Source organism: Thamnophis elegans, chromosome 5, assembly GCF_009769535.1.
Source record: "Thamnophis elegans isolate rThaEle1 chromosome 5, rThaEle1.pri, whole genome shotgun sequence".
Lineage (NCBI taxonomy): Eukaryota > Metazoa > Chordata > Lepidosauria > Squamata > Colubridae > Thamnophis > Thamnophis elegans.
The window spans coordinates 27,524,924-27,541,462 of record NC_045545.1 but is presented as its reverse complement, the minus strand read 5'-3'; the positions used below and the strand labels follow the sequence as shown (position 1 = coordinate 27,541,462).

Sequence of the window (16,539 nt, the reverse complement as noted above, 5' to 3'; positions counted from 1 at the left end):
AGATAGGAAGAGATAGATAGATGATAGATAGATAGATAGATAGATAGATAGATAGATAGATAGATAGATAGATAGATAGGAAGAGATAGATAGATAGATAGATAGATAGATAGATAGATAGATAGATAGACAGACAGACAGACAGACAGACAGACAGACAGACAGACAGACAGACAGACAGTAGCTGGCTGGAGGGAGGGAGGGAGGGAGGGATAGAGAGAGAGATGAAGAGATGGATAGAGATGAAGAGAGAGAGAGTGAGAGAGAGTGTGTGTGTGTGAGAGAGAGAGATGATAGAAGATGATGGTGATGATGTATATAGATGACAGACAGACAGACATGCTTCTGTCTAAATTCTTGGAATACTTCTCAAAAACTTTGATACAATAGGATCCTGCCCACAATTTCTCTTTCAGCAGGAGAAGCATGTTGAGATGGCCTTTGCGCAGGTGGACTGGAGCTGATGCCCACGCATCTTGAAGACACCACGAAAGAAAGGCTGTGTTTGAGAACTGAAATACCTTGCGTTCATACCCAGAATCAAAGGGAGCCCAAAAGCAGCTGAATGCCACACGTATCACAATAGACCAGGTAAACCATCCTTCAGTCCAAATAAGGGAAATGGATTTTCAAAGAAATCAGGGGTAGTAAATCATTAGTGGGTTCAACTGAGGTCTCCAGCAGTCCTGTACCTTAACTCTACTATCTAAGATGGAGGCCAGTCCCAGAACTGGTCCTGTTTATCAGCAGTCTATACTATTGGAGAAACCCAATCCTTGGGAGGAGGGAGGGGGAATGGCAAAGTCGTTTCGCAGAGGTCAAATAGGTCGACCTGGCTTGCAACTGATCCCACTCTGGAAAAGACCCAATGCGACTCGTTTTCCCAGAGACCCTTCCTCGCCGTCCCGTTCGCCCCCCCCCCCCCGAGTTAGGACTAGGTCTTTACAACAGAACCGAATCGGGGCTGCCGACCCATTTCCCCGTCTCTCCCTCATCAGGCATATGGAATACGTAGCGCCCGAACGGGAAGGGGTCCGGGCGGCCAGACTAACCTGGGGACGGGGAGGGGGTGTTAGTTGCTCGGCGCTCTCGGCTTCGACCCGGAATCGCGGGCTCCGAACTAAACAAAGATGGGATCGCAGGCAAGACGTCTAGATCTCCGTTAAGTCCCGGATCGGGAGATCGGCTGCAGTCCGCCAGTTACAGAAAAAGTCCAGCCCGCTAGAGCTGCAGCTGTGGGGAAGCCTCTCGGGTTTGACCTGCAGGGGGCAGCCGGCCCGTACATGGGGGCGAGCAGATCCGAGGACCGGTGCCGTCCGAGGGGAAGGCAGCCCGTGCAACCCTTCGGAGAGGCGCCTACTCCAAGGTCGCCCCCCACAAGCTGCGTGTCTCGGGCCCCGCTGCTTCAGCCCCGCCAGTTCTTCTGCCCCGATTCCCGGATACCTCCCCGATCCCTCTAGCACTCCCTGCCCGTCTTCTCCCCTCGTCCTCCTCCTTAGAGACTGTCAAGCCTGGGGGCCCTTCCAGATCGTCCCGCGGGGATTTGATTCGCGAGAGATCGGGCGGCCCGTGCCTTTGCCCGAGCAGATCCACACAAAGAAGCCGGCAAGTTTGATTTACCTGGAGGACGGAGCTGGGGCTGTGTGTCTGGCTGCTGGCCGGAGCGCGCCCATCAGCCGCCCCGAGGCAGGCTGCGCCTCGATTCCCCGTGTCCAGATGCGCCTGGTGGGCTGCCGCCTTCTCCTCCTGCGGCTCCCCGCCTCGGCGGGCGGCGACACAGCGCTCCCTGGAGTCCGGCGAGCTGCTCCGGGGCTTCTCCTGGCAGAGGGAAATGCGCCTCGGCGCTCTCTCGCTCGCTGCGGGGAAGTCTGCCCAGAATGCTCTGTCGAGAAAGGGAAAGGGAAAGAGGAAAGGGACGTTCCCCCTCCCTCCTTCCCCTCCCTGGCTCCAGCTTTTTGGCCCGAGAGCCGCCTTCTAGCGATTGTAATTCAGACAATCTTTCCAGAAATTAATATGCGTTTCCCGTTCCTGAGTTGCACGTTAGATTGATTTGGCAGCCAGAGTCCCAAGCAAAGTGCTGAAATTTGCTAGGGAAGCTGTTCCCGAGTCTTTCCATGTTACTTGATGTATTCAGGCCTTTCTAGAATGTAATGTAATGTAATGTAATGTAATGTAATGTAATAGAATAGAATTATTTATGGCCGAGTGTGATTGGACATACAAGGAATTTGTCTTTGGTGCGTATGCTCTCAGTGTACATAAAAAGACAACATACATTTGTCAAGAATCATAAGGTACAACACAATGATAGTCATGGGGTACAAATAAGCAATCAGGAAACAGTCAATATCAATATAAATCTTAAGGATACAAGCAACAAAGTTACAGTCCTGCCATCATAAGTGGGAGGAGATGGGTGATAGGAACGATGAGAAGACTAATAGTAATACTAATGCAGCCTTAGTGAATGGTTTGACAGTGATGATCAATAATAGTTTGATTATTTGTTTAGCAGAGTTGATGGCATTCGTGAAAAAACTGTTCCCGGATACATTTTAAACTGCCATTCTTTCAAAAAGCTTTCAGAGAGGTTCTCTGTTCTCCCTTGATTTTACCTGCCAAACAAGGACTTTCCCAGGTAGGAAGGATGAAGGGGGAGAGTGAATGAATGACTGGGAGATCTTCCCATTTTACCTCATTCGGAGACCAGTTTTCCCCAGCCTGGAATCAAATTAGATAGATGTCTAAAGGGCTGAGGGGTTTCTCATAATACTTCCAACACAGTTTGACCCCAAGGTCAGAGAAGGCGAGGTAGGTATCATAATGTCCACCTTAAATAAGCCTATTTCATTTGGGACTAGAAAATGGTGCATCCAGGAAGAAAGAAGTCTACATGGGCAGGTTTCCGTTTGATTCATATTCATATTGATTCATATTGATTTAGCAAAGCCAGAGGTACCCCCATAATAGTTCTCAAGTTCCAATTCGGCTATCTACTGATTGCTGCCCTAAAATTTATTTTTCAACATTGCAGTTTCCTAAGGAGGTGTTTGGTGGGAAGGTAACAGTGTTCCATGCGCCTTCGCTGTTTCGTTATGCTGGCCACAGACCATGGAGCCGTCTTCAGACAGCGGTGGCTCTTCGGCTTTGAAACGGAGATGAGCACTGCCCCCTAGAGCCGGGAATGATTAGCACATATGTGCGAGGAGAACCTTTACCTTTAAGGAGGTGTGTGCAGATAGCTTAACTGCTGAAATTTGTGCAAATATTAACGCTTAGGTACAAATAGGGACGTAATTTTGTCGGCTTTATCCTATATTTTGGCTGTGTTTTCATCTCCAGCAATCCCAAAGCTGTCTCTCATAGGAGAGATGGGTTCACAGCTTTTTTTTTTTAATGTGGCTATTGTACATGTTGGAAACTATCTGTGTAAATCCATAGGAAATCTTTTTTTTTTTTGAATCTGTAAACCAAGCTTAACAAGGGCTCCTATACCTTCAGATTGCATTGATAGAAACATAAATGGAAATTAAAGCTACTCATGTGGTCTCTTTTGGGGGCAAAGCAAACTCTCAGTGTCACAGTGTCAACATTTTGATGTTATGGAAAACTTCAAAAAATATAACTTCCCTGCTTGCGTGTACTCCATGAGTGATATTTTACAGCTGCATCTGCTCCTAAAATAATCTTCCCTTAACCTTGCTGCTTCCAACTTCAAAGCTCTTAATCCAGTAGGGAAAATTGAACTTGTCATAAGTAAATATTTGAAGGGGATAAAGTGTGCCCAAGAAAAAATTACCTCACCATATGGAAAAGTTTCCATGGGCTGCTGCCATTCCAGTCCAACCTTGACAGTGATTTAGGAAGTTTAGATTGTCCAGGTGCTATAACTCAAATGGGTGAGCTCAGCCAGACGTCACTGTGCCCATATACTATATTTAGCTATGGCATTGTGTGATTGGTTTGATCGTCTTAGTGTCTATACAGTCAGAGCAGCATGGTGGGCTAGAAGTGGAGCTCTCACCTCACAATCAGGAGGCTGTCAGTTTGATCCTAGGTAGTGGCAGATATTTCTCTCTCTGGGTGCAAAGAGAAACTATCTGCTGTGAATTCCGCATAGGCATCAGGAAGGGCATCCAGCCAGTAAATGCTCAGAGGACTCCACTCAGATGAAAGGGATTACAGGGTTTTTAAAAGGAAAAAAGTGTCTGTATAGTCAAACCTCATTTGATAATAAACATTGTAAAATGAAAGAAAGATGAAGGCTTATCCTTACTAACAGCTATTATTTGGTTTTAAGTATCTTTCTAAATGTCACTCCAATCTTCTTGTTGACTTAGTTTCAATTCTCTTAATCATGTTGATGGCTGTAATCACTCTTTTAGGGCGTAAAATTGTCAAGGAGGTAACTATGTCAGAAGCATCCTGATCCTAGGAGATTCCAGGATCACTAGCCATCACAAGGTCCTTCATTTTTAAGATGTGATTGTCAAACATCTGAAATCTTAACAGGAAGATTACAAACATATATCTAAGTTGCAGGTATACTTTTTTAAATGGCAATTGCAGTTAGACTTACGTATATACCGCTTCAAAGAGTTTTACAGCACTCTCTAAGCAGTTTACAGAGTCAGCATACTGCCCTCAACAGTTAGCAGAATTAGCCTACAATGCTGCATTCTAACCACTGCATCACCATACATATAAATAAATAAATAATAAGTAGATTAAAGATATATATATATACTTTTTACTTCATTTGTCTCAGTTAGGAAATCTGCATTACAATATATATGTATGTGTATGTATATGTATATGCATATGCATATACATACACACACATATATATATGCATATACACACACATACACATACATACACACATATATTTGTGTGTGTGTGTGTGTGTGTGTGTGTGTGTGTGTGTGTGTGAAGCATCAGCCCAGTTACAACTTCTTTTTCTTTTGAAACAACTTGGTTAAAATTTTAAAATAAAGAGACAAAAACTAACAACTAATAATTGAGACAGAAGGAAGAAAAAAAAAAAGAATGAAAAAAGAAAGCCAAAAGTTCAGAAAGAAAGAAAAAGAAAGAAAAAATACCAAGAAATTACTTCTGATTTTCTTTTGCAACATATGTAAGTATACATTTACATTAAGATTTTACTCTAAGTTTAACTGTCACTTTCATTTCTCTGTTATCTACTATTTTTAATAACAAAATCCATACAACATAAATTCATATTTTTTCCATTTATGAAAAAAAGTTTAGGAGGAGCTTCCAATCAGCATTAAAATTAATATATTTTCTCCAATTAAAGCTGTCAATTTTGCTGTTCAGAAATCAGCCAGCTCCATCAACTTTATCGTCCATTCTTCCATTGTAGGTAATGCTAAACCTTTCCACCATTGTGCATATAAAAGTCCAACTATCATCATATACTTTATTTTAGGAGAAGGATGGCAGAATCTGGAGGCAGAATCAAAAGAGGAATCAGCCTAGAATTATTATATGGATTAAGTTCAACCTTCCTTGAATTCTATTAGCCCTTATCTAGTGCCAAAATATTGCTAACCGTTGGTTGATTCCTGTGCTTTGCACAAGTAATAATAAATCAATTTAATTGGAATTTCATGGATAGTCCTGGTTTTTTTCACCTGCCATATATAAAAACAAAATTTCAGTTTGTTTTTATTCCCAAATTGTTTGTTCAAAAATAATATCTCTGGTTTCAAATGTATATTACTCTTTTTGATCTTCTGAATATCTATCTATCTATCTATCTATCTATCTATCTATCTATCTATCTATCTATCTATCATCTATCTATCTATCTATCTATCTATCTATCTATCTATCTATCTATCTATCTAATCTATCATCTATCTATCTATTTATCAACTCCATCCGTCAGTCCATCCATCCATCCATCCATCCATCTATCTATCTACATTATCTATCTATGCAGGATAAAAAGTCCTATCTTGGTCACATTTGCAACATACATTCAAAGTTCCCTTATATGTTTGAATTCTTAATGGGCAGTTTGTTCAGCTTTTTTTCTGTAAACATTTTTATGCACATTTAATTGAATCAGGATATAAAAACAAGAAATTGGCTGGGCCTTTTCCTGTCTCTGTCCTATCGTCCTGACACAATAAATCATGACCACGCATAGGCTTGCTCAGAAATGTGTTGTTCTAACCATACAAATGAGCCAGTTAAGTATGCACCCTGCTCTGTGTTTGGCCTTTTGTCTGTTCTTGGAATATGTTTGGCAGTTGCACAGTACAATTTATTAATGCAAGATCAGATTTCAGGCACCCAAATTCTATTTATCTATCTACCCCCTTCTATTGGATCAGGATTGTCCTGCTCCTTTGCTATACTAAGGTATTAAGCATGGATTATCCCCCCCCCCCCCAATTAATAACAAGTTGGATTTCATGATGGAGCTTTCTTGGATGAGAAGTGAAAGGTCTTGTTCCTCTTCTTTCTCATGGAAAAAAAAGTCCAGTTGCTTTCTGAAAAAACATCTTTGACACAACTATGACTTGGATGATGGAGAATCTCCATGGACAAGTTGGATTTCAGCCATTTGTTTTTAACCAAGGGAATAAAGACAAGAGCAATAGGCATAATTCCACAGCATATAATTATTAGGAATTTTTTAAAAAGAAAATTGAACAGTTAGCCATAGAAAATTTGATCTTAAGCCATCCATTGATATTTCACTTATGCTTTGAAAGAGTAAACAACAAACAGAAGCTGGGTACAAGCAGAGCAGAAACAGGTGGAAGAGCAGAGGTGCTTCTCCATTACTTCATGTATTTTAGGTAAATGCATGGGGAGCATTTTCTAAGGCACCTGAGGGTAGAACAAGAAGCAATGGGTGTAAACTAATCAAGGAGAGAAGCAACTTAGAACTGGGGAGAAATTTCCTGACAGAACAATTAATCAGTGGAACAACTTGTCTCCAGAAGTTGTGAATGCCCCAACACTGGAAGTCTTTAAGATGATGTTGGATAGCCATTTGTCTGAAACAGTATAGGTTTCCTGCCTAAGCAGTGAGTTTGATTAGAAGACCTCCAAGGTCCCTTCCAACTCTGCTATTGTATTATTGTACTATTGTGTTGTAATATGCTGACTCTGTAAACCACTTAGAGAGGCCTGTAAAACACTGTGAAGTGGTATATGTCTAAGTGCTACTGCTATAAGCCTATATAGACTTTTTTTTTCTCTGCCTCAATTTTGTCAACATTGACCAGTTAAGCTATATTGGGCTATTCAGGACACATTGCAGATTCATATGCTGCTTAAGAATATCAGATAAATACTCTTTCTCTTCCCATATCTATTTTTTGTGTGAGTAATATTCAGGTGGATCATTTAGTATTGCTTTGATTGCAACCATAAATAAAACCATTACGTTAATTAGGGAAAAATGTTCAAAGAAATAATTTCTAAATTGTTATTACCTTGTACTGACAGCCTTTGAGAATAATTAACTAAATTAGTATGATGTCATGGAATGTTCTATTGTTTGGAATATGAACCAGATTACCTTCTATGAAAAGAAAGAAATACTGTCATTTATGAGGGCTAAAACATCACGCAGAGAAGGCTAATGACTGGAAAGAAGTCAACTGAGATTTTCTTTTTTAAAAACCCATTTAAAAAACCATTCTGTATTTAATGAATTCCAATTTACACAGCCATTCCTGAACCACAAGTTATCTTGATTTCTTGAGATTCCTAACATATCAGTGTCAGGACAATTCCACCTTATATTATGATTCATTAATCTCAGCCACAAATAATTTAAGAAACATAAGCATTCATAGACTTGTGAATGCAACTAAGGGATCAAGAGTCTGGAATAGTTTTCTTGTGACATTTCGGCTTTTTCATTTTTAGAAATGAGAAGGCGCTATACAAAATTATGCATGGTGTAGATAGAGCATACAAAGAAACATTATTTTCTCCTTCTCCAAATACTAGAACCAGAGGTTGCCAAGTGAAATTAAATCCTGAAAGATTCAGGACAGACCAAAGGAAGAACATTTCACACAATGCATAATTAAATTTTGGAACTTGCTAGCAGAAAATGAGGTATGTGACAAGCAATAATCACTGTTTAAAAAAATAGACAATTCAAAATGTTTCATAGAAAGCATGCTAGAAAGATGGAATTGCTTCCCTTCCTTTTTTGTCTGTAAATATGAGTGTTAATTTGGTCAATATGCAAAAGCAGAAAACTGAATTCATACAAATTTCAAAAATTATGAAAAATTGAAGTCTTTCACAATTGTTTAAGTTATTGTTTATTTCCAAAGGAAATGTCTGTTTTTATACAATTTAGGGGCTCTACCATTATAAGATTGGGTTTATAGATAGCAATAGCAGTAGCACTTCGATTTAAATACCGCTTCATAGTGCTTTACATCATTCTCTAAGTTGTTTGCAAAGCCAACATATTGCTCCCAACAATCTGGGTACTCACTTTACCAACCATGGAAGGATGGAAGGCTGAATCAACCTTGAGCCAGTCAGGTTTGAATTCCTGGCAATGAGCAGTTAGCCTACAATACTAGAATGGAATGGTTTAAAAGTGGCATATTCATTTCTTGCCCAAACCTAGCCCCAATGAAATGATTAATTTAAATTCATGGGGTTTTTTTGGGGGGGGGGGGGGGTTTCTCACAAATTTCTTATTTTAGAATATCACAGCACCATGACGTTTGAGAACCTAATTTTTAAATCTAATTTTGAGTATCAAGGTGATTTTCTTTCCCAGCAGAGAATGAATGTGTCAGAAAGGTATGTATCAAAATATTTGCCAACAGTCCATGTCAAGCTGAGGATGGATGAATATTCTCATGATATTAACTTTTAGATGCAGTTTCTTCAATGAATAATAATTTCTGCATCAGATAAGAAGCCATGCTTAATTAAGCAGTGCACTGAGTGACAACAGTTAAAATTGATTCTCCAACTCATTTCCTCTAATGAGATATCTTTTAAAGGCCCTAGGGTAATAAAGAGGTTAGGAGCACTTTGCAATCATCTACAGTAATATGTCCCTCTTAAAATTGTCAATATTGTGATATGTGAAATACTTGAAAGCAGCCCCTGACTTTTTGCATTCTGGAGACCCAAGAAACAAATAAGTAAATAGAAATTGTTGTATCATTAGAAACATACTGTATAGTTAAACGCATGAAGAAGTCAAATACTATAGATTACTGGTTTCCAGGCAAGCTTAGCCTAGTCTGAAAATTCATTACCATGATAAGAATGTTGAGATTACATAGTAAATCTTTCATGAAAATATATATGTAATTTGCATCTGGCAGGATGGCTAAGCCAGACATTTCAACACGCAAATTCATGAGAATACAATTTTGATTTATTTATTTTGATTTGGACTTTCTTCCTTTTCCGTGCAGTGGCTTCAGTGGCTTGCTGTGTTCATTCAAGTTTTGTTGCTTTTCTATGCAATGATTTATTTATTTTGGCTTTGATGGCTACTGTCTGCTGGCCTCTGCATTCCTCCTAATATTATCTATAGATCACTCTGATGAGATAGATTAGTCTCTGGAGGAGATTGTGTGTCAAGGAATCAAAGAGTTCAGTGACATCCTCAGCCAAGATGGAATGTACGCCCTTATGGCAGCCGTTTTCTGAGCAGTACCTATAATATTTTCTCAGAATTCCAAATATATTCCCAGACAGCCCAACATATTGAACAGGTCTAAATATAAGCAAGAAGAAAGCATGAGTAAACCCAAGGAATTGACAAACATTAGCAAAGATTGGCTATGGTTTTCCCAGTTGCAATATATGGCTGTGAAAGTTGGACCATAAGAAAGGCTGAGCGCCAAAGAATTGAGGCCTTTGAACTATGGTGCTGGAGAAAACTCCTACGAGTCCCTTGAACTACAAAGCGATCAAACCAGTCAGTCCTAGAGGAGATCAACCCTGACTGGTCTTTAGAAGGCCAGATCATGAAGATGAAACTCAAATACTTAGGCCACCTAATGAGAAGGAAGGACTCACTGGAGAAGAGCCTAATGCTTGGAATAATTGAGGGCAAAGGAAGAATGGGACAACAGAGAATGAGGTTGCTGGATAGAGTCATTGAAGCAGTTGGCGTGAGCTTTAAATGGACTCTAGAGGATGGTAGAGGACAGGAAGGCCTGGAGGAATGTTGTCCATGGGGTCGCGATGGGTCAGTCACGACTTCGCAACTAGCAACAAATATTTTTTATTTGTATCCCTCCTTTATTATTTTTATGAATAATTCAACCCATATCCAACACACCTTCCCCCTCCTATTTTTCCCACAACAACCCTATAAGCAGGGTTGTTTGGGAGAGAACAACTGGCCCTAATCAATCTTTCAATTTTTCACACACACAAAGATTAGGGGCTGGTTGAGATGCGTTAGAAATTAGGATTTTTTTTTAAAAAAAGTATAAGTCCATCTTGTTTAATAGTAAGATCATGATGAGTTGTATAATCTCAGTTGTAATTGATCCATAAGGATTTATTTTGCCTCAACTTCCAAGGCTGATTAATATCTGAAAAGAGGGATTGGGAGTAATAACCTATTAAATTTATCTATAATTGATATTTTAATCTCTGAAGGAGAAAGGGACAAGATTTCTATACTATCCACTCTTGATATAGCAATAATTATATTACAATTAACACTGGCAAGGGCTAGGCTATCTTTTTGATTGATTTGATTTTGTATTAAGTTTTCAATGTAAGGAGGAATGTTACCAGTTTTATTATGGCTTAAAAACAGTGCTATGGATAACTATTCTGTTTTCCTGGCTGGGTGGGCATCTCACTTTTTGATCTAATTTGTTAACCATACGGTTGTCAATTTTTAAATGTCCCTACATAGATGCATCCTCATCAAACTATTCTTTTTCAAAGTAGGGGCCATGATATAAAAAGGACTAAAAATATTAAATGAAACAAATTACTGCTATTTTGCTAAATTTAGCTTACACATCAACACTACACAATGTACCGCTCATGAGCATCTGTATGTTGAGAGTGTCAAAAAAAAGAGTGTGGCCCTGCAATTGAAGCTTCAGCCTATTCTAACATGTAGCATGTTTCATGTTGCACATAAAAAAAGAAGGGGATTTGACTAAAGAACTGAGGCTGCCATTTTACCCAATGCTTATACCTGTCAACTTTTCTTATGTCTGTTTCTGCAAACCATCTTGTATCCATAGTACCACTTAATACCCTTCTTCTTGGCTATTTTGTTTTTGTTTTTAAATTGTTTAATGTATTACCTGCTTAATTTTAAAAACATTACTAATTCAATGTATTTTTTCCTCAGATTTACATCTTAAAGTCAATCTTTCCATTCTGAAATGGGTACACCCATCTATGTCTCTTTAAAACTTGGGTTGGATCAGCATTTAAAACAAAGGAGATTAAATCCGGGAAGGGAGGGAGAGACCAGATCCACTGTTTTCAGATATTGCACAAAGGAAGGTAACTTCAGTCAAATTAAGTTGGTATCCTAAGGGTTTTACTTTTTTATTTTGCATAAGGGAGTCAGCACCAATTCATTTATTAGGATGCTTCCATTGTCCATAATCCAGATAAAATGGTTCTAGGAGAGACCGAGCCTTGGATCCATGTTTATGGATAAGTATAGATAACTTAGATAAGTATACATAATAGAGGGATGTGGTGGCTCAGTGACTAAGACGCTGAGCTTGTCGATCAGAAAGACCAGCAGTTCGAATCCCTACTGCTGCATTACAGAGTAAGCTCCCATTACTTGTCCCAACCTAGCAGTTCAAAAGCTTGTAAAAATGCAAGTAGAAAAAATAGGAAAATTCCCACCTGACCATGGAGACATCTTTGGACAGTGCTGGCTCTTCGGCTTTGAAACAGAGATGAGCACCGCCCCCTAGAGTCAGGAACGACTAGCACATATATGGGAGGTAAACCTTTACTTTTATAGATAAAGGTAGCTTTTAGATGTCTATCATTCACATACTTGATCTGTGATTCAATAGCCATTTCATAATTTTATTTGGATAGCTTTCTTATAAAGTTGGAGGGCTTGAAAACATTATAACATTTCTATGGGAATATTTTCCCCAACAAATTGATTAGTTTTAAAAACCACTCTAGCTCTGCAAGCATTAACAATAAGCGGCATACAAACAATACAATTTACTCAAAAGAACTCAGGAGAAATTTATGCGAAGCTCCCCTCTGTTATATCTTTGATCTTTCAGCCTCCAAACTGTTCCAGTCATTTCAGTAGATCTATCTTAAAGTAAATATTTTGAGTCTACATTTAGATTTGCTTTTAGAAGGCAGGAGTTTATTTTTTCTCTCCCTCCCTCCAAGACTTTTAATTTATCTTTGCTCACTATTTATTTTCACTCCAGAGTCTTGTACTTTGTGTGGCAAATTTTTATTATGGCTGCATATTTTCATCCTAAAAATAGAAGGAAATGAAAATAGAATGAAAAAAAAGTAATATGTAATCTGCAGACATAGTTATTGATAGATACTCTTGGGAAATTAAAAGCCAGAATGTTAAACCTGAGACTGATTGGATGAAATTTATATTTGTAATATACAACTACTTTATGCATGCATTGCAATTAGCATTTGTTGAGCACTACAATTCAGCCCCAGATTCTAAATTCATTAATTTTTAGTTAAATTCAATCATGATTAAACTGTAAAAACTGCAATGTGTTGTAAAGTACTTGCTAAGAAATAAATTTCACTGAAGACAGAGGGAGCTCTTTTTTAATATCTACAGGATGGCACTGTTAAGTGGAAACCATAGTTTTTCTAGAGAAAAATGTTAAATTATTGAATGGACTGAGTAACATTTTATATAGTGTGCACCATTGAGGAATCTGGTGCTGACAATTTTCTCGATGGAAAAGCCAAATATGCCCTTCATTCATTACTTACTTATTTAACTAGAGTTTGCAAAATCTTAACTACATTTGCAAAAGCTTCTGGGCAGACATTGCAAATTCCCTACAGCCCATTCTTGAATGCAAGTTAGTTTGGTGTTGTGGCTCGGCAGGAGCATTTGGAGCTGCTATCAGACTGTGACACCGAGGGGCCCTATGAGTCAAGCCTGGAGGAGGCAGAGGGCTTTGGACAGGGTTCTGACTCTGAGCAGGGCTCAGAGAGACTAGTTGGTCCCCAGGTAATGACTGAGCCTTGGATCAGTGAGGGAGGCTGACACAGAAACCTACTATGAGTTGTTTCGGGATGCATGCAGAAAAAGGGCTGACCGACGCAAGGAGCAATTGAGGACTCACAGGGGATGATAACGAGCAGTTGTGGCTCGTTAAGATCTCCTCCTGCGGCTAAAAGACTGATGGTGCCATGCCCTAGTTGCAGAAGTCAACGTTCCGTTCTGTTCTATTCCATTTCTGTTCTAGTCAAGCTCTCCGTTTGTGTGCAACCATCGAGAAAAAGCACTTGGATAAGTGACTTGATTTATATAATCCTGTTTTGTAGTAGTTTATGAGTGAGGACTTTTGCCAGAGCATTTATCTGTGTTTATTTTGGGCTTGCAGCCAGCAAGAGCCGGGACTGATAAAAACATTCCTTTGCACGTTGTTTGGCTTTAGTTTTTGAACGGACAAGGTGGGGGTCAGAACAGTTTGGTATCTTCCTCAAATGGAAAGATTGGCAATCACTTATTAGTTTGGCCAAACCTTCTGCAGACATTTTTGTGGATCATACCTTCAGAGGTCTATTCCTAGTAGGTTTTTTTGTTCCATTTATATTGTGATTTGCTTGATAATAGGGTGTCAAACTCACAGAGTCATGTTGTCATCACGTGATGTGACTGTCCCCTCCGTTTGCTAAAACAAATGTGGGTGGGGCCAGCATGTGATGAATCTGGCCCATGGGCTGCGAGTTTAACACCCCTGCTATATAGACTATCACACAAAGAATATAGGAATAGGAATAGGAATAAGTTTATTTATAGGCCGCCCTTTTCCCTGAGGGGACTCAGGGCGGCTAACAACTTATATGGGAGGGGGATACATACAGTAACATATAACATAACACGTAATTAAAAGAATAAACAACATTCATCAAATCTTTACCCCCAGGCCTGACGGGATAGCCAGTTCTTGAGGGCTGCACGGAAGGTCTGAAGGGTGGTGAGGGTGCGAATCTCCACGGGGAGATCGTTCCAAAGGGTCGGAGCTGCTACTGAAAAGGCTCTCCTCCGCGTAGTGGCCAGCCGGCACTGGCTGGCAGATGGCACTCGGAGGAGGCCTAATCTGTGAAATCTAATGGGTCTCGAGGAGGTAATTGGCAGGAGGCGGTCTCCCAAGTACCCAGATCCACTACCATGAAGGGCTTTATGGGTGGTAAGAAGCACCTTGAAGCGCACACGGAGATCAACAGGTAGCCAGCGCAGCTCGCGGAGGATAGGTGTTATGTGGGCGAACCGAGGTGCACCCACAATCACTCGCGCGGCCGCATTCTGGACTAGCTGAAGCCGCCGGATGCTCTTCAAGGGCAGCCCATGTAGAGCACGTTGCAGTACTCCAGCCTAGAGGTCATGAGGGCGCGAGTGACTGTTGTGAGAGCCTCCCGATTCAGGTAAGAATGTGGAGAAATTGTTCAAATTTGTTCAAATTGCATAGTTCATGCAAAAGACTGACACCTTCACTTTCCCCTTGTAATATGCTTGATGAAAAAGTCAATTTCAAAATTCAAGTAAAAGGCCTAATTTGTAAGCCACACTAGGTGAATGTTCTGCTCATATATATTAACTCTTACGTTAGAAGCCAGAATTTGAGATTCATAATCATCTGATCAGTACTTCAATGAAAGTAATGCAACAGCACCATCATGGTTCATGAAAGAAAATGTAAATGGTTTATTGTTAGATCAGTGCTTCTCAATCTAGGCAACTATAAGATGTGTGGACTTCAACTCCCATAATCCCACACATTTAAAGGTTGAGAAACAGTACAATAGACTATAGTGTAAATAAATGCAAATACTACAAAGAGAACGTAATTAAAAAGTAACCAGCACTAACATATATGAGACATCCACTTTTTAACAAATCTATAGGAAGAGTAATAATATTGCAATAATAATTACAATATTATTTTTCCTTTACTAACAAGCTGTCCCATTAGCTTCCTTTAGATAAGAGGTCATTTTAAACAGGGCTCGCTTTGTAATATTTGCTTCACTTACAAATATACAAACAGCGGATGGAAACAGGTGTCTTCGGCAGGCAGCACAGCTGCTAATTCTGCCTGACTCTCAGACAACAGCTGCTGCAGTGGAATCTTCAAGGCCACATCTCAGTTTAGCTAACTCCAGCTGTCTCTTCTCTAACTTCGAGCTGAAATTTGTGGTGCTGTCTCACACTCCCTGTGGAACATTAGAGTAAAATTCCAATTCCTCATGGGAATTGTCTATCTAAAGAGCCATCAGCAGATACTAGGGCTGCCATACATCTGGTTACACTCATAGGATATTTCAACTAGGAAGTCAGTTCTCACATCATACTATTTCTTTTCTCAGAGGAGGTCTGGATACTCCATGGCAACCTAAATGGCTTACAGCTGCCTGTTCCAAAGAAAAACAAACTTGCTAACAGCAGTTAAGATAAAGTGACCAGATTTTAACATTGGTAAAGCGGTACACCATTGACCGGGGGGGGGGGGTGCCTTGATTAAAAATGTAGTCTATATGTCGCCGCCGCCTCCAACAGAACCACATTTGCTGCTGCGGCTGAGGTGAAGCCACCAAAGCTCCCACTGGCGCCCCCATCCATGGCAGCAGCGACACCATCCCCCCTCCCTTGGATCACCTGAGCTGGGCACTGCGTTACCCCTGCCGCCTCTGCCTCCAACAGAACCACCACATTTGCTGCTGCGGCTGAGGTGAAGCCGCCAAAGCTCCCGCTGGCAACCCCACCCATGGCAGCGGCAGCGCCACCTCCCCCTCCCTTGGAGCACTTGAGCTGGGCACTGCGTTACTGCTGCGGCCTCCACCTCCAACAGAACCAGCACATTTGCTGCTGCGGCTGAGGTGAAGAAGCCGCCAAAGCTCCCGCTGGCGCCCCTGCCAGTGGCAGCGGCAGCCCCACCTCCCCCTCCACTCGGAGCACCTGAGCTGGGCACCACGTTACCCCTGCCGCCGCCTCCTCCTCTGCCATGCTTTTAAGGAGCCATGAGGCCGCAGGAGCCAGTAGGAAGGCGGGGGAGGCGGCGGCGGCGGCAGGGGTAACGCGGTGCCCAGCTCAGGTGCTCCGAGCGGAGGGGGAGGCACCGCTGCCATGGGTGGGCGCGGCCGGCGCAAACTACCATCAGTCACCCCGCGCTCATCAAAAGAAGTCCGGGGAGATCCTTTGTGGGCGGCCAGTTCTAGCCGCCTGCAAAGGACCTCCCCAGGTTCCGGAGCCTGTGACAGTAGAAATCACTGCACGGCAGTTGCAAACTGCCACACGGTGTTTTCTTGCCATGTGCGTGGCCG

General features: G+C 41.1%; 1 protein-coding gene across 2 annotated transcripts in view; it reads right to left on the bottom strand.

Annotated features, from left to right (window-relative positions):
* The window catches only part of KANK4 (KN motif and ankyrin repeat domains 4), a 62,979-nt gene extending 61,117 nt beyond the window's left edge, over positions 1 to 1,862 (bottom strand). Inside the window, exon 1 of one of the 2 annotated variants that reach the window (XM_032217452.1) lies at positions 1,621 to 1,862. The gene's annotated coding sequence lies outside the window, so the exon portion shown is untranslated. Of the gene's footprint in view, positions 1 to 1,052; positions 1,208 to 1,620 lie in introns of those variants that run through there. The other variant, XM_032217453.1, reaches the window with a different exon arrangement.
* Between the last annotated feature and the right edge of the window lie 14,677 nt (positions 1,863 to 16,539).